Below are 22,837 nucleotides of genomic sequence, written 5' to 3'. Positions count from 1 at the left end.
TCTGGGAACAGAGACTTCCACCAGGTGTCTGGTTCCCAGGAGCCCACACAGCGCAGCCTGCTCCCCGGGCTGTGTGGTACTCCTGGAGGCTATTCTGCTCCAGGCCTGGCTTTGCTGACCTGTTCCCCCCACCCCTCACCCCGTCCCAGTCACTGCCCGCTGTGCAGCTCATCCCCCTTCCACACACAGCCACCATCCTGCGGGCCCCTCGGCAAAGAATAAAGAACGGACTCTCAGAACGCACAGGGGCCCCCCGGGACCCCCAGGGCTTCTGGCCAACTCAAGCCTTCCTCCACACTGCCCGTGCATTTGACGTCTTGTCTGGCCCCAGCCTCTTGGCCCAATCCTGAAGAACCCGAGATGCTCCTGGGACCCTCCCAGGAGGGAGCAGGTGGTGTGGAGCTCCTGGCGCCTGTGGGGAGGCAGCTGGACCGGGACTATTTGAGGTTCCCCCTGGCAGTGCTTCAGGTGGAGTCCAACTGGTACCTGCCTGGCTTGAGGGAATGCAGGTTCCGAGCCTCTGGCTCCTTGCTTGTCCTACCAGAAGACTCCCTGAGCACAGTAGGGGACGGGGGAGATTCGGGGTGGATCCCCACTCTGGGTATAGCACAGCTGCATGGAAGGGTCGACTAGAGCCCACCCCTTCCACTTCCAGGCTTTCCAGCAGGTCCCTTGACCTGGCCTCATCCTCTCCAGTGAAGCCCTCCCTCTCCAGGGCTGCAGTTCAGTCCCCATGCCTGGGGGCCCTCCCATTCCCAGCGCCAGCTGCTGGGCCACTTCCCTTCCTTTGCCCTCTCTTTGGCTGCGGTCCTTCCTTAGGCTTGGGGAGGAGGCTGCCAAGCGGCCTCAGGCTCAGAATCCACGGAGGTTAGGTGCAGAGGGCTCTGAGGTTCTTCTAGTCAAATGCCTCCGTTCTGCAGATGGAGAAACTAAGGCCTGGCCGGTGAGGGGGGTAGCGGGAGTTGACCCGGGCTCTTCTTTCCCATGTCCTGGGCTTGTTTCTCAGTCCAGATGCCTCCCAAGACTCCTCGTGGAGGCCAGGCGCAGTGGGAGAGCTGGGGGCACCGGGGAGGCTGCCGCGTCACGCAGGCAGCAGTGGCAGGGGCCAGCGGACTCTCCTTTCTCCCTCTCCAGCCCCTGCTGGGCCAGCTGTTAGCTGGGAAGTTGCTGCCTAATTTCCTGAATGCAGCTCAGGTTAACTGGTCGGAGAGGACAATGGGCCGCGGATGACCCTGTCCCCAGGCCTGCCAGTGTCCCCTCTGGCTCAGCTGGGTCCCTGAGCTCTCCACGAGCCCTTGGAGGCCAGCTGGGGAGCGGGCGCCCCTGAGAGCTGAGGCCTGTGAGGCTCCCTCCAAGGCCTGGCCCACAGGGAGAAACAAGGAGTAGGAAAACAGGGGAGGGTTTCGGGGGAGGCCTGGGGGCTCCAAGGGTGGGACTCTTATCTTTGCCTGGCTACAGAGCCTGCAGGGCTGTGGATCCTAGGACGGCCAGCATTCCCTCCCCAGAGGGAGCTGAGACCTGGAGGACCCCATGGAAGCTGTGAGGAGCAGAGCCACCCGCTGCCCTGGTCCCCCAACCTGTGCCCGGGGAACTCTGTAAGGCAGGGCACCCCTCCCCCAAGGCACTCAACTAGACATGCTGCCAAACGTCCCACGTCCACCGAGGCACACAACGCCAGGGCCAGCAAGGCCGGGAAGCCCCAGCATATCTGGGGGCCTTGGTGCTTTCTCTGCCAGGGAGGCAGAAGTCCTGGGAGAAGCCTGCCCCAGAGCCTGGCGGGGCAAGCAGCTGGGACTGTGTGCAGGGCTCCAGAGCAGATCTCCTGGTCTCTCTGGGCCCCAGGCCCCTTATCTGCACACTGAGGAGAGGAAAGAGCCCCTTGTTTCTCTCTGGAAGGTGGAAGAGTCCTGGGGGCTGCACCGCACGGGAAGAGGGAGTCAGCCCTCCTTCCTTCGTGGGCACCATAGCTCGCTTCCCTGGGCTGTGCCTGGCAGCTGTTAACACCCCTGGGAAGAGGAAGGGCTGCTCCCCAAACAGAGGGAGACGCCCCAGAGGCTCTGGGCTTCACTGCCGTCCCACCTCCCCAGCCCCCAGCCAGCCCCCAGCCTGCCCCCTGCAGACACCTCCCTCCCACCTCCACCCCTGCCTGGCTCTGGGAGCCCAGCCTGGGGCCGTGCACTTTCCATTAAGGAGATAGCATCCCTTTGCCCAAGTCCATTTGGGATCCATTTTAGTGTTATCTAAAAATCAAATCTACATGGTAATCCTTTTAATGTACTCCTGACTTTAGAAAAAAACAGCTTTGCGCTCCTTCAGGAAAGGTTTTAAAGCATTACCCGGTAATTACCACTCACCCATGAAAACACTGATATTTTACAAGGCCTGATGGCTCTGCCTACACAAACGCCTGGCCACATGCTCAGATGCACGCACTGGGCCCAGCAAAGCAAACCAGTTCACTCTCTCAGGTCGTGGGGCACCCCAAATCTCCGGGGCTGTGGGGGCCGCATTTGAGTGGCGAGAGGTCAAGCCTCAAGCCCTACCTTTCCCTGCGCAGGGCAGTGGCAGCTGTCTGGGAAGGAGGCAGCCAGGCCGCAGAGAGAAGCCCTGTCTGACTCATCCGCCAGCAGCGGCCAGACACTTGGCCTCAGTTCTTTCATCTAAGGACAAGCTGGGCAGCCCCGGTGAGTGGCAGGTGACGGGAAGGAGCCGCCAGAGGCCATCGGGCCCCTCTCACACGCTGCCTCCAGCTGGGAGCCATGCCCTCCTCTTCATACTGACCCCCAGAGCTGTCTGCCAGGCCAGCCCCAAGTCCTCAGCAACTCCTGCTTCCCTCCCGGAAACCACGCTGGCCTCGGATCCAGCACGTGGAAGCCTGCAAGGCTCCCAGGCCCACCAAGGCCTGAGTCTGCCTGCAGCACTATGAGTATCTACCCCACCCAGCCCCAGGCCACTCCCGGCCAAGCTCTGTGGCTGCCCGGCTGGAGGCCACTGCAGCCAGCACTGGCGACTCCCCCCAGGCCCCCTCTCCCAGGTCACCATGTCCTCCTTGGCACTGCAGGCTTACTTCTGTCCCAGGGCCCACACTCTGCTGCCACTCTGGGAAGAAATGCCTGTGTCCTGCGCAGCCTGGGTCAGCAGTGGGGCTGAGGCTATGAGCATGGCCCTGGAAGTCGGTGAGCCTGGCCTGGAGTCTGAGAGCTGCCCCACGGAGCCGGGGGCCTGCAGCAGGTCCTTTCACCTTTCTGACTTGCACCTGTGCAACAGCGGCCCGAAGATGACATCCCTGCCCTGGCGCTTGTTTGTTCCTTAACTTCCTCCCGGGGCTGGTGTTGTGGCTCAGCAGGTCCAGCTGCCCCCTGGGATATTGGCATCCCACACAGGCACCGGTTTGATTTGAGTCCCAGCTGCTCCACTTCTGATCCAGTTCCCTGCTAATGCACCTGGGGAGGCAGCAGAGGATAGTCGGAATGCTTGGGCCCCTGCCAACCATGTGGGAGACGTGGACGAAGCTCCTGGCTCCTGACTTCAGCTTGACCCAGGTCTGGCCATTGCAGCCATCTGAGGAGTGACCCAGGCAATGGAAGATCTTACTTTCTCTTTCTCTTGCTCTGTAACTCTGCCATCCAAATAAATAAACAAATCTTAAACACACACACACACACACACACTTTTTTTTTTTTTTTTTGACAGAGTTGGGGAGAGAGAGAGAGAGAAAGGTCTTCCTTTTCCGTTGGTTCACCCCCCCAAATGGCCACTATGGCCAGTGTGCTGCACACTGAGACAGGTGCTTCCTCCTGGTCTCCCAAACACACACATTTTTATCTTAACACAATTCCAAGCTCTCAGAGAAGTATGTACCCTTCACTGGATTCCCCAAATACGAGCCTTCTACCAAATCTGCCTTTTCCTCTCCTTCCTACTTCTTTCCACCTCCACTTGTTCCCTCGCTACTTGCCTACCCATCTAAATACCAACCCACCTAGGTACCTGCAATTTATTTTCCTGAATCATTTGAGGGTTTGTTTTGGACATGACACCTCCATACTCCAAAATACTGCAGTGCGTAAATACCTTACTAAGAGCCAGGACATTCATACATGATAACAGGTCAATGATCAAACCAGGAAATCATTCAGATTTCACCAATTCCTCAGGAACATCTTTTATGGCAAAGCCCTGCACAGTGCATCCAAGTTTAGTCCGCACTGGCCCTCCCTCACCCAAGGCTCTGCTCTCCACAGTTTCCATTATCCAAGGTCAACCCCGGCCCAAAAATATCAACATGTGTATTGATTCTTGAGACAGACCACATTCACATCATCTGATTACAGTGTATTATTTCAATTATCCTATGTTAGTATGTTATTGTTGTCAGTCTTTCACTCTATCAGAAGTATGTGGAAAACACAGGACATACAGGTGCCACATGAGCTGCGATTTCAGGCAGGGGGTCTTGGAACATACCCCCCTCCCGAAACAGGGCGGTGGCTGTACTTAAATCAGAAGAATGACTAAGCCTTTTCTACTGTTTCAAGACCTTGGCACTTTTGAAGACTGTGAGCCAGTTATTTTATGGCCCAGCTCTGTATTTGGGTTTGCTGACTATTTTTCGACTTTGTGCCTCAGCTTCTTTCTTTTGTGAACTCGGGTGTGAAAACAGCACTCATAGACTTACAAGAGGCACATATGCTACACGCTAGGACCAACAGCCTGGCTGTCTAGTTAGCTCTGAGTAGTGTTACCCACTCAGCACAGGGAAGAGGTGATGGAGCTCCATCTCAGGTCCCCAAAACAGTGAGAAGCACCCATTCTGGAGCAGCGATAAAATGGTCTGAATGCGCCACCGTGGTTAGTGCCACACAGGCACTGGCCAGAGTCCAGCATTAGTCACAGGACAGTCTAGTGGTCAGGGCAAGCATGTGCAGAGGTCTGCCCTGTCTGTCCAGCAGGCTGTTCCAGCGGCCAGGCCAGCAGCCAGGGGAGGCTGTGGCAGCTCAGAGTGTGCCTGTGCATGGGACTCCAGAGACAGCTCTGTGGCACAGCCTTGGTATTTCTCATGACCTCTCAATGCACTGCGGTCCTGGTTCCAAACCGGTGCTCAGGAATCCTGTGGCCTGGGCAGAGGACACTCGGCTCAGGCCTGCCCAGAGCTCACGTGGCACAACCACCCAGTAATGTTCTGGGACCCTCCTTCCTTACCATGAGCCCCCCTCCCCTCCTCTGGGGCAGGTGGGGAGCCTGGGTTCCATGCTCTGCTTCTAAGTGCTTTACTCATAGCCGCCTTATGAGCTGGGTGCCGCTATCATTCTCACTTTAACAACGGGGAAACTGAGGCCCAGGAAAGGTTACCAACAGCAGGCAGGAGACAGAGCTGGGAAGCGAGCCCTAGCGGCCCCTCCTCAGGGCCTGAGCACTTGACTTCTGTGCCGTGCTGCAAGGCTGTGAACAGAGGGGCCGAGAGACCCAAGCAGGAGACCTGACACAGATGGGAAGACACATGGGAAGGAAGCAGACATGGGCCACACAGCTGCAGGACACACATAGCAGCACACAAATTCTTACTCTTGTACAGGTCACCACATAGGTACACAATGAGAAGGGACTGTGTCTGTTTGTTCTCCCCATGGGTGTTTTATTCCAGTACGCTGCACAGAGCTGGCACGCTGCAGGTGCTCAGGAAGTCGCATGAAAATGCACGCTGGTGCAGCCAAGCAGGCCCATGCATGGGTGTGGGCGTGCATGCATTTGGGTGTGCTCATGTAAGTACGCACTCACGCAAACACGCAGACATATCACGAGCAGTCACGTGCCCAGTGGCTGGCCTTTAAAAAGCTACAGTTCTAAACACTGGATGACAGCTCCGAATCAAGCTCTGGTTTGAACAAGACCCAGAAGGAGGAGGGACGTGGAAGGAATGGAAGAGACCAGCCCTCACGGTTCTGCCCACGGGGCTCCACGAGGAGCATCAGAAACTACCTGGAGACTCAGGCCACAATCCTCACACCCACTTCCACTGCTGCGGTCAGGGGGAGCCTGTGGAATTTGGGGTCAGGTCCCTGATCAAGTCCTGCAGGGTGCTTTGTCCCCTGGGCCCACACCCACACCTGGAGCAGCACCCACTGGCTGCCCCTCCCAGGCATCCATCCCCTTTAATAAGGAAATTTGAAAGTATAATCTAATTCCGCAGAATCTCTTTAAATCTCGTTTTCTCAGAAGTAACTTCATTTCGCACGGACACATCCAGCCTCGTGAGAAGGCCTCCATTTCACACCAGTTTTATCTCCACAATTTCTCGTTTCACTGCACTCCTATCCCAGGGCCTTGCCACGCGCCAGGCAAGGCCTGAACTAATAGCATTTCCTACTCATTTGGAATCAAAAGCCAACTAGAACAACTGTTGAGACGCGCAGCTACAGCCACCCAGAGCACGCTCATTACCGCCTGCCTGCACTCCCGTTCGCAGGCAGGGTTTACTGGGTCAGACGGGGGGGAGGGAAGCAGGGCTCCCCACCAGGGCAGGGAGAGGGTCAGCTCAGTGGATGGGCTGGCACCTTCCCCACTGGTGCCATGCCTCCAGGGAAGATGAGAGAAGAGGTGGCATAGCATAAACCCCACATCTGCAGGCCCTGCAGACACACGGCCTCAGCGTCCCCTCTGGCTCGCTCAGTCCTCAGCTCTGCTTCATTGTGCTCACCTGCTAAATGAGGACAGCCTACTTTAAAGGATTATTCCGAGGATTAAATTAGATAATGGACTGAAGTTCTTCTAACGGTGTTGGACACAGTAGCTTAAAATAATTAGCCAAGAAAATTTATATACATATCTTAAGACCCAACAATTTCAATCCTAAGTACATGCCCAACAGAAATGAGAGAGCTTATGGGGCTGGCACTGCAGTGCAGCAGGTTAAGCTGCCACTTGCAATGCTGTCGCCCCATATCGAGCGCTGGTTCGAATCCCAGCTGCTCCACTTCCCATCTAGTTCCCTGCTAAGGTGCCTGAGAAAGCAATGGAGGATGGAAAAATACTTTGGCCCTTGTATCCGTGCAGGAGACCCAGATGGAGTTCAGGGTTCCCGGCTTCAACCACTGAAGGGAAGATTTCTCTGTCTGTCTCTCTCACTCTGCCTTTCAAATAAATAAATAATCTTTAGAAAAAAAGAGTAAGAAAGGAGAGCTCATGTCCACCAGAACTGACGCACATGAATGTTCGGTTTCTTCCTAACGGCTCTATCAGAACACAACACAAATGAACATCAACAGTGAAACAGTAAGAGATTGTAGTGCACTTCCACAATGGAACAGTGTGCAGCCATGAAAAAGAAACAGATTATTAATACACACAGGCCACATAACGCTGAGTGGGAGGAGTGATGCAAAAAGGCACACCCTAATTCCACATATATGTAATTCCTAAACAGACAAAATGGATCCAATGGCAGAGTAATGGTTACTGGGGGTGACTCCATGTGCTGGGTGACCACAGGCCATGTCTGCCCGCCTGTTGGTCCTTCAATAGCTGTGGCTGCCTTAGGATCTCAGAAAGTTTTGAGTCCAGCCAGCAAGGGGCCATGAGGGCTACTGTGTAGAAGCAGACCAAGATGTCTGCATTACAGCCTCGACAGGGACAAAGCAGCCTTGAGCTGGCCATGGCCTTGGGAGGAGGCCCAGCTGTCGTGGGGAGAGTTGGGGCCTCTAGTCTTGGGCTCTATTCATGGGGACAGCCTCAACCAACAGCAGGGGGTGGGGAACAGGAGGGTGTCCTCAGGAAGCAGCCAGCTCAGGGTAAGAATTTTAAGGGAGACCAGCAACACTTGCTTCATCCTCCCAGTCCCTTCAGTCCACCACAGGAGGGACACCCAGGAAAGCACTGCCCAGCCACATCCCCTGCACCTGTGGCCATTGTCGGCACCTTCAACCAGATGATGAAAAACCACATTATCCTTTACCAAGTGCCTACTGTGCACTGGGGGCTTTTCACTCCCAACTCTCGTACCCATGACCTCGAGAACCAAGACATTATGCACCTTGTCCCAGGGCAAAGCTGCGAGTGTCCCGGTAGGGCTGCAGATTCCCGCTGCTGTCCAGGGAGTGCCCTGTGCCTTTCCTGCTCCAGACGCAGCATCGGATCACCTTTGGTCTAAGCAACCAACGGGAACATTCACGGGACCTGATCTGAACCCTGCCAAAAGACAGCTCTGCCACACCCCAGGCTGGGATGGAAACACCTGGGCACGGTGGGCCAGCAGCAGCCAGTGAGCTCCCTCAGGCCGTGCAGGCCAGAGCCCCATAGGAGCCATTTTCTGTGCAGATGTAGGAAGCAGGAGGCACCTCTGTGACATATTTTGGTAGAAGCATGAGGCTGAGAGATCAGCTCCCATTTGCACCTGCTCCAGAGTCTCCCAGGTATCAGTAGGAATGTCACATTCAAAGTCTGAACCTGCCATGGCCTGTGGGCACTCAGAGATGCAGGGGCTGGGGATTCTGCACACTCCTTCCAGCCTTCATCACAGACAGCACCTGAGCCCCGCACAGCTCAGAGTGGGGCGGCAGTGTAGGGAATGGTCTCCGTCCATTTAGGCTGCTACAGCAGAATACTGTAGCATGGGAGGCTTATAAACCAGATTGTTTCTCACCATTCTGGAAGCTGGGAAGCCCAAGATCACGGCACTGGCAGATTCAGACCCTGGTGAGGGCCCACTGCCCAGTTCATCTCTGTGGGCCCTGCAGTGGCAGAAGAGACGAAGTGATCTCATTTACAAGGGCACCCACCCCTCTCAGAAGAGCACCACCCTCATGGCCTGAGCACCTCCCAAAGGCCCCATACTCTAATGCCATCACACTGGGGATCAGACGGCAACACAGGAGATTTGGGGGGACACCAACACGGAGACTGTAGCAGGAACCCTGCCAAGAACTTGCAGGAAGGGCCTGGACACAGGGCTTGAGATTCCGGAGCAGGTGCCGATGAGAGCTGTTCTCACAGCCTCACGCAGGTTTCTGCAGTTCTTTAAGGCAGCAACCCAGAAACATCAGAAGCTGCACCTGCTCAGTGGAGTTTTCACTTGGAATGAGTTCATGGCAGAGCTGTATCAGCATCTCTCGCCGGGATGTGGCAGGCATTTTCTTCCAGTTCTCTGGGTGCCTCTATAAAGTTCCAGACACGTCTCAAATGCAACAGGTCCAAAATAGGATTCCAGATGTTCTCCTGAAACCTGGTCCCTGTGCTCACATCCCAGGCTTCCCCTCACGGTACCCACAGCACCATCCATCCAGACGCTCCAGCCAGAAGCTGTCATCCTTGGACTTCCAGCATCCTCACCCCCTGCCCCTGGCGACTCCTGAGCCCCATCCCGCCTGCTTCTTTCCATTTGCAGAGTCACCACCATCTTTTTTTTTTTTTTTTTTTGAAAGTTAGAGTTTCAGAGAGAGAGAGAGAGCAAGAGATCGATCTCCCACCCGCTGGTTCATTCTCCAGGTGGCCACAACAGCCAGCACTGGGCCAGATCAAAGCCAGAATCCAAGAGTTTCTACCAGGTCTCCCAAGTGGGTGGCAGGGGATCAAACACCTGGGCCATCTTCTGCTGCTTTTCCCACTGCTTTAGCAGTGAGCTGGATCAGAAGTGGAGCAGCTGGAACCCAAACTGGTGCCCATATGGGATGCCAGCATTGTAGGCAGCAGCTTTACCTGCCACGCCACAATGTCAGCCCCATCACACTACCAGCATAACCTCCACCAGAATTCTGGTATCAAGTCCCCCCAAGCCATTCCTCATATAGCAGCTGGAGAAATCTTTCAAAACACACCAGGGCTGGCCATTGCTCTGTGTGAAGCCCTTCCGTGGTTTCCAGTGGGCTGAGTCACGTCCACTTTCTTCATGCTGCCTACAATATCCTCATGAGGTCTGGCCCCGTCCCTGCCCCTCTGCCACCCCACTCCACACTGTCCAGCCACACTTCAGATCTCCTTCCTGCCTCAGGGCCTTAGCACATGTCTAGGACCCTCCCTTGCCTGTTCATGTGGTTGGCTCCATCACACCTTCAAGCTTTAGTTGAAATGGCATCCCCTCAGAGAATCTATGTTTTAAAAAGATTTATTTATTTGAAAGGCAGAATAATGGACACAGAGAGAGATCTTCCATCTTTTGGTTACTCTCCAAATGGCTACTACAGCCCAGGGTGGGCCACACCAAAGTCAGGACCCTAGAACTCCATTAGGGCCTCCCATATTTATGTTTATGAAAGTCAGAGCGACAGACAGAGAGGGAGAGACAGAACAAAAGAGATCTTCCTTCCATTGGTTCACTCCCCAAAAATGCCCTCGACTGCTGGGGCCAGGCTAAAGCCAGGAGCCTGGAACTCCATGTGGGTGGCAGGGGCCCAAATACTTGGGTCATCTCCACTGCTCCCCCGGGTGCATTGGCAGAGAGCTGGATCGTAAGTGGAGCAGCCGGGACTCAAACCAGCACTCCTATATGGGATGCTGGCTTCCCAAGTGGCTTCCACTGCGTCATGACAGTGGCCCAGAGAACTCTTTCTTTCTTCCGTATTTCCATACTTTAGGGACCCTCCCAGCCCAGTCATTACCTTCGGAATTTTTAATCACAATTTCTAATTGTTTCACTTTTCTGTGAGTTAACTGAAGCAAAATGATTGCTTGCTCTGATAAGAACAGAAGCCCTATAGGGGCCTGTTCTGGGGCCCTGTCTGCCTTGTCCACCAGTGCCTCAGTGGTGAGCCCCACAGAGGTCACTTTTCAATATCAGTTTGATTAACAAATGAAGAGACTGAGCAGAATCTATGCAAACAGTACTGGCAAGTCAGGCAGGGGGCCGGCGTTGTGGCGTAGTGGCTAAAGACACCGCCTGCCACACTGGCATTCCATATGGGAGTTGGTTCCCATCTCGGCTGCTCCACTCCAGACCCAGCTCCCTGCTAATGGCCTGGGGAAAGCAGCAGAAGATGGCCCAAGTGCCTATGACCCTGCCATCCACCAAGGAGACCTGGAAGAAGCTCCCGGCTTTGGCCTGGTCCAGCCCTGGCTGTTGTGGCCATCTGGGAGTGAACCAGCAGATGGAAGATCTCTCTGTCTCTGTCTCTGTCTCTGTCTCTCTCTCTCTTTCAAATAAATAAATATTAAAAAAAAAAAAAGCATCCAGCAGGTTCCCTGTGATGGGCGCCTTAGTCAGGCTAGCCCCACCCTTGTGCCACACACACACACACACCCCAACGCCTGTAGGAACGTGGCGTGAGCAAAGCAGGTGCAGCTGGTCCCTGGGTCCTGCTGCCATGACCCAGATCTTTGAAAGGGGTCCACCTCAGGGCTCCAGCTGGGCAACCTCAGAACCATGCAAACACAGATCCTTTATTCCTTAGATAAACGAGAAGCAAAATCCTGTCCTCCAGCCCCTGCAGACCCAGAAGCAATGACACCTCCCCTCCATGCCTCCTCTTATTTACAAATCCTCCATCCCAGCCCTCAAGGAGTGGTGGGCACAGTGGCACAGCTCAGGCATCTGTGTAGCACCAGCAGCTTTCCCTTGTCCTTTGTCCCACTGGCTTGGGCACCTCCCGGCCCTGTCACCTACCTAGCCTCCCTAACCACCACCCCACCCCACCCACCCCCCGCCGAGGTCCTCCTGGCCTAGAGCCACGATGGCACTTCCCTCCCAGCCTACTCTGAGCCTCTGGGGGCCAGCAGGAGGAAACAGCTGCTGGGGTTGGCTTGCTAAACACCCAGGCCCAGGCCTTTCTCTCTGTAGCTTCCACCAGCCCCACCGCATCCTGGGCTGCCAGGATCAAGGTGATGCTGGTTAGAGGACCAGAGGGGAAGCGTCTGGAAGCTGTGTTCCCCAGACAGCAGCTAGCTGCTCCCTGGGCACCTGCAAAGCCCGCCTCACCCACCTAATAAAACAGGTCTCCCCAGGGGCCAGCGATCTCAGCACAGGAGGAGGAGGACACGGACTCTCAGACGAGTCTCAATTTCACAGCATCAGGGACGTGGGCACCAATGCGCTGAACCAGAAAACGAGAGTCTGGCAGGAGCTGCAGACACAGCGTGAGCACCAGGGGATCGGAGATTAGGGCCCTTCAAAATCAATTTTGAATTCCAACTTTTAAATGTGTTCTCCAGGCGCAGAGAGGGGCCCCTCCGGGCAGGCTCGGCCCGGCCAGCTGCTGAGGCCTGCCTTCCATGTCGGAGCAGCCACAGCCCATCTGCCGGCCACCAGGCTGGACCAGGGGCGGGCTGGCAAGGGTGCTGGGAGGGAGAGTCCACACCTTGCTGGCAGGAGAGCAGCGACTGGAGCCCCACGGCCTCTGGAGCATGACGCTGTTTAGACAGGGATTTGTATCCTACAGCAGCCCTGGGCTCCCAGGCAGAAGATCCGTGTTGAGAAGTCACTTTCCCTTCTGGAAGCCTGGTGGGAGAGCCCGCTGTGAGCACCCTGGAGTGCAGCCCTGTGAAGCGAGAGAAAGCGGCACCCCGTGGGAGTCGGCAGGGCAGCCCAGCTGCTGCCAGGGCGGGCACTGCGGGAGCCAAGGCACGGCACTTGCAGCCTGGGAGCTGATTCTGTCATCAGGCAGGTCTGGGGGGCGGGGGTGGGGGCTGAGCAGCACCGGGCCAGCCCTGCACTGTGAGGTACAGGGAACCTGGGCAGGACAGACTGCTCTGGGCAAACCTTGGAGATGGCCCTAGGACCCGACACAGGGTGCTCCTGGGAAACCCAGCCCTGGCCCCTGCTGGGCCACGTTTGCCACCCAACCCCTTCCCCCAGCCTATGATCAGCCCAAGGCTGATGCCTGCCCACTCTCTGGGGATGGTGGCGGAAGGAGCTTGCCTACAACAACCCTCCCATCCCTTCAGCCCCAGCCCCTCTGTGCCCCACACCCCGGCCACCTCCCAACTGTTGAGCACACTCCTGAGACAGGAACACGAGTGCCCAAGAACCAGCTGGCAGGTTGGAGACGACAGGTGGGGTGTCCAGGCCTCAGACCTGCAGAGGCCTCATGGGGAGCCCTTCTGGAATGAGCAGCGCTGGGAAAGGAGGCTGGGGTCCGCAGACCACATGTGGGAGAGGCAGCGGCAATGCCCCAACCCCTCCCACCCCAAGCTTGGGAGTGGGCTGTTGGCTTTGCAAGGAAATTACAGCGCGGGCCTGGGTAATGCTCCTTTTAGTTACAGCATAAACTGCGGCAATAAAGCGTACCTGGGGAATGTTTAGAGAAAGCACTAATGATTTCTTCCCCAGTGGTTAATAAATTCACTTCCAGATCAATTTGTTCGCGAGAGAGCCCGGCGAGCGGAACCCGCGTGGCGGGCACAGCCGAGTGTGTCTTTTTCAGTATAAATGATTTATTACAATGATTAGCGGCACATAAACAATTTAAAATACAACGCTAATTAGTTTGGGGAAGAAAGGAGGGGAGAAGCCACCCTGCCTCTCTCCCCATTATGTTCTACTTCCCTAAGTGTGTACTTTTTAATTAAGTCCAAATGTCACAATAAATTTAAAGTGTTTTATTACCACTCGGGCTAACTGCGGCGTCAAGGCAAGGGCCCCTCCCCGGGCATGTGCAGGCCGGGCTGGGGCTACGGACTGGGGCACACGCAAGGTCTGTGCACAAACTGTTGAGGCAAGGGATCTCTTAAGGCACCTGGAAATCCCTCCCCGTTGCTGCGAGTCCCAGGTGAGAAAACACTGAGACCATCATGGGACTTCTCGCTTTTTGCTCTGCTTCCTGGCCAGCTGGGGTGGGAGCTCCTCCTTCAAGCTTTGCCCAGCCCCGAAGCCAGCCATGTCTCCTCCACCATCCCACAACACCCTGCACTCTCTCCTGTGAGCTCTCCTTATACCTTATACCTACCAACTCCTATGTGCCTGGCACCCCACACTGCCACCTTACCAAGCCCTGTCCCAGTGCTATGAGTTATAATGATGGCTTCAGTTTTACAGATTGGGAAATTGCATTGCAGAAAGATGCAGCAACTTATACAGAGCCATGCAGCTACAAAGCGGTCCTTTGCAAAACCTTTGTTCCTCTTCTACATGCTCTGCCTCAGAGCCCAGTTTTTAGCACCCAGGATTGCGCGCTGAACACAGAGGTTGCTGCCTTGCCCACAGACAAATCTGAGGCAACGTTTCAGCCCAGGGAAGCATCTGGGTTCACGTTCAGGCTCTGCCATTGACCCACAATGGAATCTCAGTCAACTGAGCTTCAACTTCCTCATCAGCAAAACTGGAGCAGTAATACCCAACTCGCAGGGCCAAAGAACAGAGCAGCTAAAGCAAGCAGAAGGACTTTGTAATCCTTGATGAGCTTGGCAAGTAGCAATTACTTTCAAAAGCTTTTGAGACAAGCAGAGATCGGTACTAATCCCATTTCACAGATCAGAAGACTGAAGCCAGCAGGGGAAAGGACTTACCCAAGGATGCACTGAACCCCTGGAGCCCAGCAGTGACCAGGCTGCAGGCAACCTCCCTTCCGGAAGCTCAGCCTGCCAAGAGTGGATTCTCCCCTTACCACTCTTGTGCTATTCACTAAAAACCAATAGCCCCAAACACACAGTTTATTATGAGCCAGCAATTCTACTCCAAAGTCTATGCCCAAGAGAAAAGAAAACATAGGTAGATCTATACAAAAAATTGTATATGAATATTCAGTAGCATTATTCACAATAACTGACAAGCAGAAATAACCCAAATGTCCTTTGATTGAAAAAGACTTCAATAATACACTGTATATACATTTGATGGAATATTATTTGGTTGTAAAAAGGAATGCAGTATGGACACGCCACATGGATGAACCTTGAAAATAGGATGCTAGGAAAGAAGTGAGACACCAAGATCGGGTATTACATTATTCCCTATATATAAAATGTCCACATGAGCAAACATGTGGAGACAGGAAGATTAATGGTTGCCAGGAGGGAGGACCAGAGTGATTCTCAATGGAGGTTCTTTTGTGGGGGGTGATTAGAATGTTCTTGAATTATATACTGGTGGTGATTATACAACTGTGAGTATTCTAAAAACCACTAAATGGTACTTATTAAAAAGGTTAATTTTTGGTATGTAAATTCTGTCTGCACAAAGCCGTTATATAACAAAACAAACAAGCAATAACAAAATAAATATTCCATTGAGTAGAGGAGAAATCAGTTCATAAAAATAATCCCGGGAGGAGGGGGCGATAGTCTATGCAGCCACCAGGTGGGGGGGGGGGGGTCCAGGCAGCCCAACAGCCAGGCTTCACTGCTCCTGGTCACCCCATCCAATGGCTCAAGGGCGACCCTGCGCCTCCTTCCCATGACTGTGCCCCAACCTGCTTCCTCTTCCCATCCAGAAATCCGACTCCACCCACTGTCCCAGTCCTGCTCCCCAGGAAACTCAGACCCTACTGGATCCATCACTCTCCTATGAACCATCTGCGTCCACTTCTGTAGTCTGCATCCTTCAGGGACAAAATCCTATCTACAAACTGGGCGCGCCCATGGCATGGCAGGTTGGTCCCTTTCAGGACCATGAGATTGTGCTACACGGGGCAACACAGTGTGTGACAGTAGTGCACAATGAACAGGATCGTGGCAAGGCCAGCTGGGGCTGGGTAAGGAATAGGCCTGCTCACAGTGCCTGCGAGCAGGGTGTGCAAGGTGTGCAAGGTCAGATCCAGGCCAGGAAGGAAGGCAACAAAGGCCACCTTTGGAGAAGGGAGTACTGCACCTTTCCTGGCCAGTCTGAGCAGGTGACCCCTGAAAGAGCACCCCGGCCAGCAGGGGGAGCCAGGCTCACACGGTGGCAGGGCACTCCCCAAGCCCCCAGCCCCCTGCCCCCTGCTCCCACCCCCATCCCCCTCCACCCATCCCTGTCTGAGTTAACGACCCAGTTAGGTTGAGAGTGGTTCCACCTGCTGGGGCCTCATCTCCACAGAGACAGACCGGCCTCCAGGTCCCCCACAAGTGGAAAGGGCCCCAAGGAACAGGAAGGACAGCCCTGGTCTCTTGTGAGGCATATCTGGGCCTGGAGGCAAATGGAAACACGGCCATTTTCTGGGCATGAGGCTGGTTCCATGAGTCTCCACAGATTCGTTGTGGGGGTGCTGCCCCTTAGGGAAACTACGCCTAACTTCTCTTCCAAACTTCCAAGGGGCTGAGACGACCTCTTGCGGGTGAAGGCGGCAACAGTGGGTGTGGCAGGGGCCCCTTACCCAAAGCAGCACTGTGGTGTGGTTCCTCAGTGCGGCACAGTGCCACCCAGCTGCCAAAACACAACATTTCTCTCATTTGAGCTCCAAGTAGGGGCCCAGGAAGACAGTCTGGGCCCTAATTTACGTGTGAGGCAGCTGGGGCTCAGGGAGGTTAAGTGGTTCGCCCAGGGTTCCACAGCAGTGGCGATGGAGTACGGCTTGTCTGAGATCTCACAGTCAGGATGGCAGAGCAGGACTGGAATCTGAGGCCCATACTTCTCACCAGCAAGTCAAAGCGAGCTGTCTCTGCAAAGAGCTCTGGAGCGGGCATTTGGCAAAGCAGTTATGATGCCACTGGGACACCCATGTCCTATACTGGAGGGCCTGGGTTCGAATCCCAGCTCCATTCCTGCTTCTGCTAACGTGCACCTTGAGAGGCAGCAGATAATGGCTCCAGTACTTGGTCCCTACCACCCATGTGGGAGACCTGCACTGAATTCCTGGCTCCTGGCTTTGGCCTGGCCCAGCCCTCACTGCTGTGGGCAGTTGGTGGAATAAACCAGCAGATGAGAGATCTCTCAAATAAATAAAAATATAAAAGAATTCTAAAAATTCCAATCTGCAGGTGTTTGTGTTGTTCTCGGCTTCCCATATGACCAACCTAGACCCCTCTGCACAGGCCCAGTCGCAGGTTCAGAAGAGGGCAGGAAGGAATAGAGGGTAGACCAAGGCTGCCAGAGGTCGGCAAGGTCACCTGGGAAAGAAGAAGGAAGAACCCCTCCCACATCACGTGCCACATTCTCTGCCTCCAGCTTTATCCCCTCCAATTCATTCTCCACAGAGTAGCCCAACGATCTTAATAAAATGTCAATCTGAGCATTAGTCTTGCTTCTGCCTAACACCCTTCAAAGACTTCCCACTGACCTTGAGACATCATTCCTACTCTTAACCGTGGCCCATGCAGCACTGCAGTGCGTCCCCGCCAACCCAGACAGCCATTCCGGCCACGTTGACAGTGCTGAGCCCCAGCCATGCCGACCTCTGCAGTCACAGATTCAGGGGACCTCGTCCTCACTTGTGGGCAACAGAATCCTTGGGATTCTCTCTGCCCTGCACAACCCCTTTCACTGTTAACTCACTCACTTATCCGACAAATATTTGCTAAGCAGCTACCTTTAGGGGCTAGCCCTAGCATCTATGTTTTGACAGGAATTATACCAATACTGATGATTTTTCATCAAGAAAGTTGTTCCTAATGAGGTCCATTAAGTCGATCTAATGCCTTGATCAATTTCCCATTCAACAGTTAAATAATTTCTTCCCCCAGCCCCATTTTATTTTATTGGGATTATTTTCTTTGGCAGCAATTATTTAAAAGTTTTTAAAAAGATTTATTTATTTATTTTGAAAGAGTTACAGAAAGAGGTGGGGAGGGAGGGAGGGAGGGAGATCTGCTGGTTCACTCCCCAGATGGTTGCAATGTCCAGTGCTGGGCCAGGCCAAAGCCAAGAGCCAGGAGCTTCATCCAGGTCAACTACATGGGTGCAGGGGCCCAAGCATGGGCCATCTTCCACTGCTTTTCCCAGGCACTTTAGCAGGGAGCTAGATCAGAAGTAGAGCAGGTGAGACATGGACCAGCACCCATATGGGACACCGGCATTGCACATGGCAGCTTTACCTACTACGCCATAGCACCGGCCCCATTTTTAAATTTTTAAGTGACTATATTTTGTGATCAGTTTTGGGCTCACATCAAATCTTACCCGTTAGATCTTCGCCGCCGTTGTTATTTCTTTTGTGGCAATTATTTCTATCAGAAAATGTTTCCAGAGCCAACTTCTGCAGATCCAAATTTTGTCAGGAAGATTTGATTCTTCCATCAATTTTAAGTCAATAACATATTTTACCAGGTGCAGCCCTAGCTGTTGCCAACTTTACTTTGCGTTAATTACTTCAACCAATTTTAATTTCTTTCCTGGGTATTTTTTTTGCATTCTCAATAATACTGAGATATTATTTCCACAGGTAAGGAAGGCACCTCTCTGTGCTGATCTGATAAAGCCTTCGGAGGATCAAAGGGAAGTGCGAAAACATCCTTGGGGCAGAAGGGCGGGTGAAAACATCACACTCTGCAGTCGGTGCAGCACCAGGTGGGAACCAGGTGCCCCAGGGAGCCCTGCCCACTGCCACTGCTCCCCAGAGCCCTGCCACCTGCCAAGAGACAGCCTCCCAGATGGCAAATGGCCTCTCACTGCCAGGCAAAGAGATGGGTGTAACCCTGAGGTTGCAGGCCAGGCTGGATGCAGCCTCTGCTGGGCTCCAGAATCTTCCACTCAGAAAGCATCTCAAGACACTTGGCTGAGCAGGAAGCAGGTGCTTCTGGACACCTGTTTGTCCAGTCCCAAGACAACTGACCAGGGGGCCATCAGCCCAAGGCTATGACTTCCGACATCTGCTCACTGGCCTCCAACCTTTGGGCTTCTTCTTGAGGTCCCCTTTGCCTCCTAGCACAGATTCAACTCTGGAAGAGCAGGGTACAGGGTCCTCTAGCAGGATTCAAATGCAGCAAGACCAAGTTGGGGTGGGGTACAAATGCCAGGAGACCAAGCAAAGAGGGGACTCCTTTTGCAGGCCTGGGCTCCACCACATCGATGCCCCAACAGTCTTCCTCTGGGTACAGTAGCTCAAGGCACCAAGCAGCCAGCTACCCTGACCACAGGAAGGGGGACAGCAAAACCCTGGGATGGGAAGGGACCTGCCCAAGGATACACTGAGGCTACGGCCGAGCCAGGCTGTGATGCAGGAGTTCTGGCTCCCAGCACCAACCGTGCTGCTGGGAGTGCTCCAGCCAGCAGCGGTGCCTCCTCCTATTCTGCTGCCGCCTACACCCCGGCTGCTTCGGAGATGCCAGCTCCTAGGTGCAACAGCAACGGAACACTGGCTCCAGGAGTAAGCCTCTGGGGCCAGTGCTGGGCATAGTGGGCTAAGCCACTGCCTGAGATGCCACCATTCCATATGGGCATTTATTTGTTAGAGTCCCAGCTGGTCGGCTTCCCATCCAGCTGCCTGCTAATGTGCCTGGAAAGGCAGCAGAAGATGGCCCGAGACTTTGGGCACCTCCTACCCATGGGGGAGACCTGGGTGGAGTTCCAGGCTCCTGGCTTCGGCCTAAGCCTCCTCTCCTCCAAGTGTACAGTCACTGCTGAGGGAGAAGAGACCCCGCGGCAATGGACCCTGCTGGACGGCTGCCTTGTAGGCTCCTTGTAGCCTTTGCAATCTGACCATCTGTGGGAAAAGGAACTCAGCAGCACCCAGCTCCAGCTGGGGGAGGGGGAGAGAAAGAATGTGCACACACAATCAATGCCATCTGCTCATACCAGGCCCAGGGGGGCATCTCCTTCCCAGCCACCTCCCAAGCTCACGGCAGGCCAGGGCCCGTTTCTCCTGTGAACTCTGCTGCATACCAACCTGCTGGGGTATCCCAGGTGAACATCTTCCCCTCTCTGGGCACAAACTACTCCTCTGCAAAATGAAGCCAGTCTTCCTCCTCCAGCCTCCCAAGGGCCTTCCCTGCTGAGAGGGGACCCGGGAGGCAGCGGCACTAAGCCTCCTAGGGATGGAATTGATGACTCATTCTCTCTGGGGACAGCGTGCTGGGCACGTGGGGCCTGAGGTGCTACTGCAGAGGCAGGCCTCTCACAGAGGCCACCGTCTAAGCCGGTCCCCAGTGCGCCTCCGCCTCATGGGATCCATACCCTCATAAGGGTTGCCCCACGGCCATGAGCGTGGGCTGCACCAAACACCACAGCCAAAGTGATGGCATGTCACACCTGCGACTGGGCTACAGGACAGTGACTGCCTCTCTGGATGGCTGGGTGGAAGCTGCCACGTCAGAGCAGCCCATGTGGCTGGAACTGGGGCGGCCTCTAGTCAACAGCCGGGGAAACCACAGCCCTCAGTCCCACCACTGGCAAGGAGCTGAATCCCGCCTACAACCCATGGAGGAGCTTGAGTTGAGTCCTGAGTGACACGGCAGCCCTGAGGGACACCCCCATGACAGCTCTGAGAGACTCTGAAGCCAGGTGCCAGAGGAGCTGCACCCAGAGAGCTGTCCCACGGAAATGAAGGAATCAGTGGGGGTGACCTTAAGCCCCCAAGTTGTGATGGGGTTCATTACAATCCAGTGCCACCCTGGCCTACACACCCAGCACAGGAGGGGCCCCACTGAGGCCCATGGGAGGGACCTGCGGACAGATCTGAGCCCCACAACCCACACTGCTGTAAGCTTTACTCTAGACACGGGCCTTGCTCGGGGAGTATGGTGAGGAGAGGAGCCCAGACAGAACCCTGCCTGCAGCCACCCTACCCCTGCCCCTGCCCTCAGAAAGTGGGCCGAGCTAGCCCACCTCCTAGGGGCTGTGGCCCTCACAGGGTGGGTGGGAAGAGGCATAGGCTTGGGAAGCACATCCATTCTCTGGCCCTCTCTGCAAACCCTAGCAAGGTTAGGGACACTGCATCCATCACCTACAAGCCTGCCAGAAGCCCTGCCTGTCAGTCTCCCAGCTCCAGAGAGCGACTTTGGTCATATCCCCATTACCAGTTGGAGTCACCACTGCTGTTTACCAGGGAGAATGACTCATTAGAATCCCTGAGGTACAAAGGCAGGACTGGAATGCAATCTGTCTCACCCAAAGCCCGTGCTAGTTCCACAAGCAGGAAAACGGAGAATCCGCACTCAAACGTGCTCATGGTACCAACCGACCGCCCCACACAATCCTTGTGGGTCCGGGATTTGCAATGATCTGGGGGAGGGTGGCGAGGAAAGGCAGGACAGGATGGAGCCGTGCAGGGAGCCAGCTCTGGGCCACAGGCGTCCAAGCCCGCACTGTCCCCACTTATGTGGGAAGAGAGGACCTCCTTCCCTGTCTCCATCAAGCCACCGTGCCAAGTAGCAAAGTTGAATTATTAAAACTCCTTCTGGGGTACCACCCGGATTTTTCTCCACCGAGACTCAGAGCAGAGGGGCGGCTGCTCCTGCCACACAATATTAAAATGTCAGGAGTTTAAGGCCTGCACTGGTTGAGTCATAAGTTATCAGCACCCAGTGAGGGCCGACAGAAAGCCGCCCTTAAATTATTAAGCAGAAAGCGTCAGACTGTAATATTTTGCTAAACCAAAGTACAGACACAGACAAAGATGTCATTTCAATATTTGAAACCAGCAAGTTTAATTTAAAATAAGAGCAAACCAATAAGCTCAGAACATAGCGGCATATGAGAGGAAAATTATACTGTGAGAGGGAAAAAAAAGTGGAAGGACTTAAGAAATTTATAAAAGTAATCTCCAAGTGGAAATTAGAAATCAAGGCCTAGAAACAGAATAACACAAAAGAAATATTACTGTCCACTTTCTAAATCAATATAACACTGCTCCACGCTGGAATTACCATGGTAACTCAAGTAAAAAGAATCAAGCAATTCTTATTATTTCAAAATAAAATCACAGCCTGAAGCCTGGGTTTTATTACAACCACTGATAGATCGCTGGCTTGTATTTATCTGAAATATTGCTTTTCAATCAGCTGGCTTATGAATGTACACAGGGCCCTCACCAGCCCACTTACCAGCCCGTTGTGAGGTGAGGGGCCAACCAGTGAATTGATTCCCATTCAGTGGCATCTGCATATGTGCCCAGGGTTCAACTCTGGCAACCACGGAGCCTCACACTCTTTCAAGCTGGCCAGCAGCTTTTCAGAACAGAGAGGAAAAGCTGGGAAAGGCACGTCATTCTCAGCCCTCTCCAAACTTGACCTTGGAGGGCTGGGGCAGGGCTCTCACAGTCCCCACAGCAAGCTTCTTCCCACCCGTAGTCATCTCCTCACGGCCTCCTTCCTCAACCCAGTGTCCCTGTCTTCATCCCCAAATGCAGGACAGCTGCAAGAGGGGGCCTGGGTGACAGCCAACGCTGGCACTGGAGACAGCAGGGCTGGAGACCAGCCTCCCCTGCTCTCTGCATGACAGTTTTTTTTTTTTTTTTTTTTTTGAGAGTTAGACAGTGAGAGAGAGACAGAGAAAGGTCCCCCCTCCGTTGATTCACTCCCCAAATGGCCACCACGGTCGGCGCCGCGCCGATCCGAAGCCAGGAGCCAGGTGCCTCCTCCTGGTCTCCCATGTGGGTGCAGGGGCCCAAGCACCTGGGCCATCCTCCACTGCCCTCCCAGGCCACAGCAGAAAGCCGGACCGAAAGAGTAGCAACCAGGACCAGAACCTGGCACCCACATGGGATGCCGGCGCCGCAGGCGGAGGATCAACCAAGCAAGCCATGATGCTGGCCCCGGCAGTTTTCTCATCTGTACAGTGGGTGTTGTAATAGTAGCTTCTCCTCAGGGTTGTTATGGGCATTAAATGAGATCATACATGGATACTGCTTAGGGGATTGATTACAAAAGTTGCCCCAACATCTACTCCTCTCAGAATCCACACCTTTACGATGTGGCTTTTCGCCTCTTGCCTTCACCTATTTTCCCACCCCCTTGAACTTGGACTGGTTTTGGGATTCATTCTGGCCAACAGGATGCAGTTGAAGCGACAGCGTCCCATGACCAGTCCCTGGTCTCAAGAAGCTTTGTGTGCTTCTACTTTCTCTGG

General features: G+C 54.4%; 1 protein-coding gene across 5 annotated transcripts in view; it reads right to left on the bottom strand.

Annotated features, from left to right (window-relative positions):
- Positions 1-22,837, bottom strand: part of LMO1 (LIM domain only 1) — a 39,922-nt gene that overhangs the window by 5,669 nt on the left and 11,416 nt on the right. The gene's annotated exons all lie outside the window — the stretch shown is intronic.

The sequence above is a fragment of the Oryctolagus cuniculus genome, chromosome 1 (assembly GCF_964237555.1).
Source record: "Oryctolagus cuniculus chromosome 1, mOryCun1.1, whole genome shotgun sequence".
NCBI classification, from domain to species: Eukaryota; Metazoa; Chordata; class Mammalia; order Lagomorpha; family Leporidae; genus Oryctolagus; species Oryctolagus cuniculus.
The sequence above is the reverse complement of the archived record's forward strand: the minus strand, read 5'-3'. Positions and strand labels throughout refer to the sequence as shown.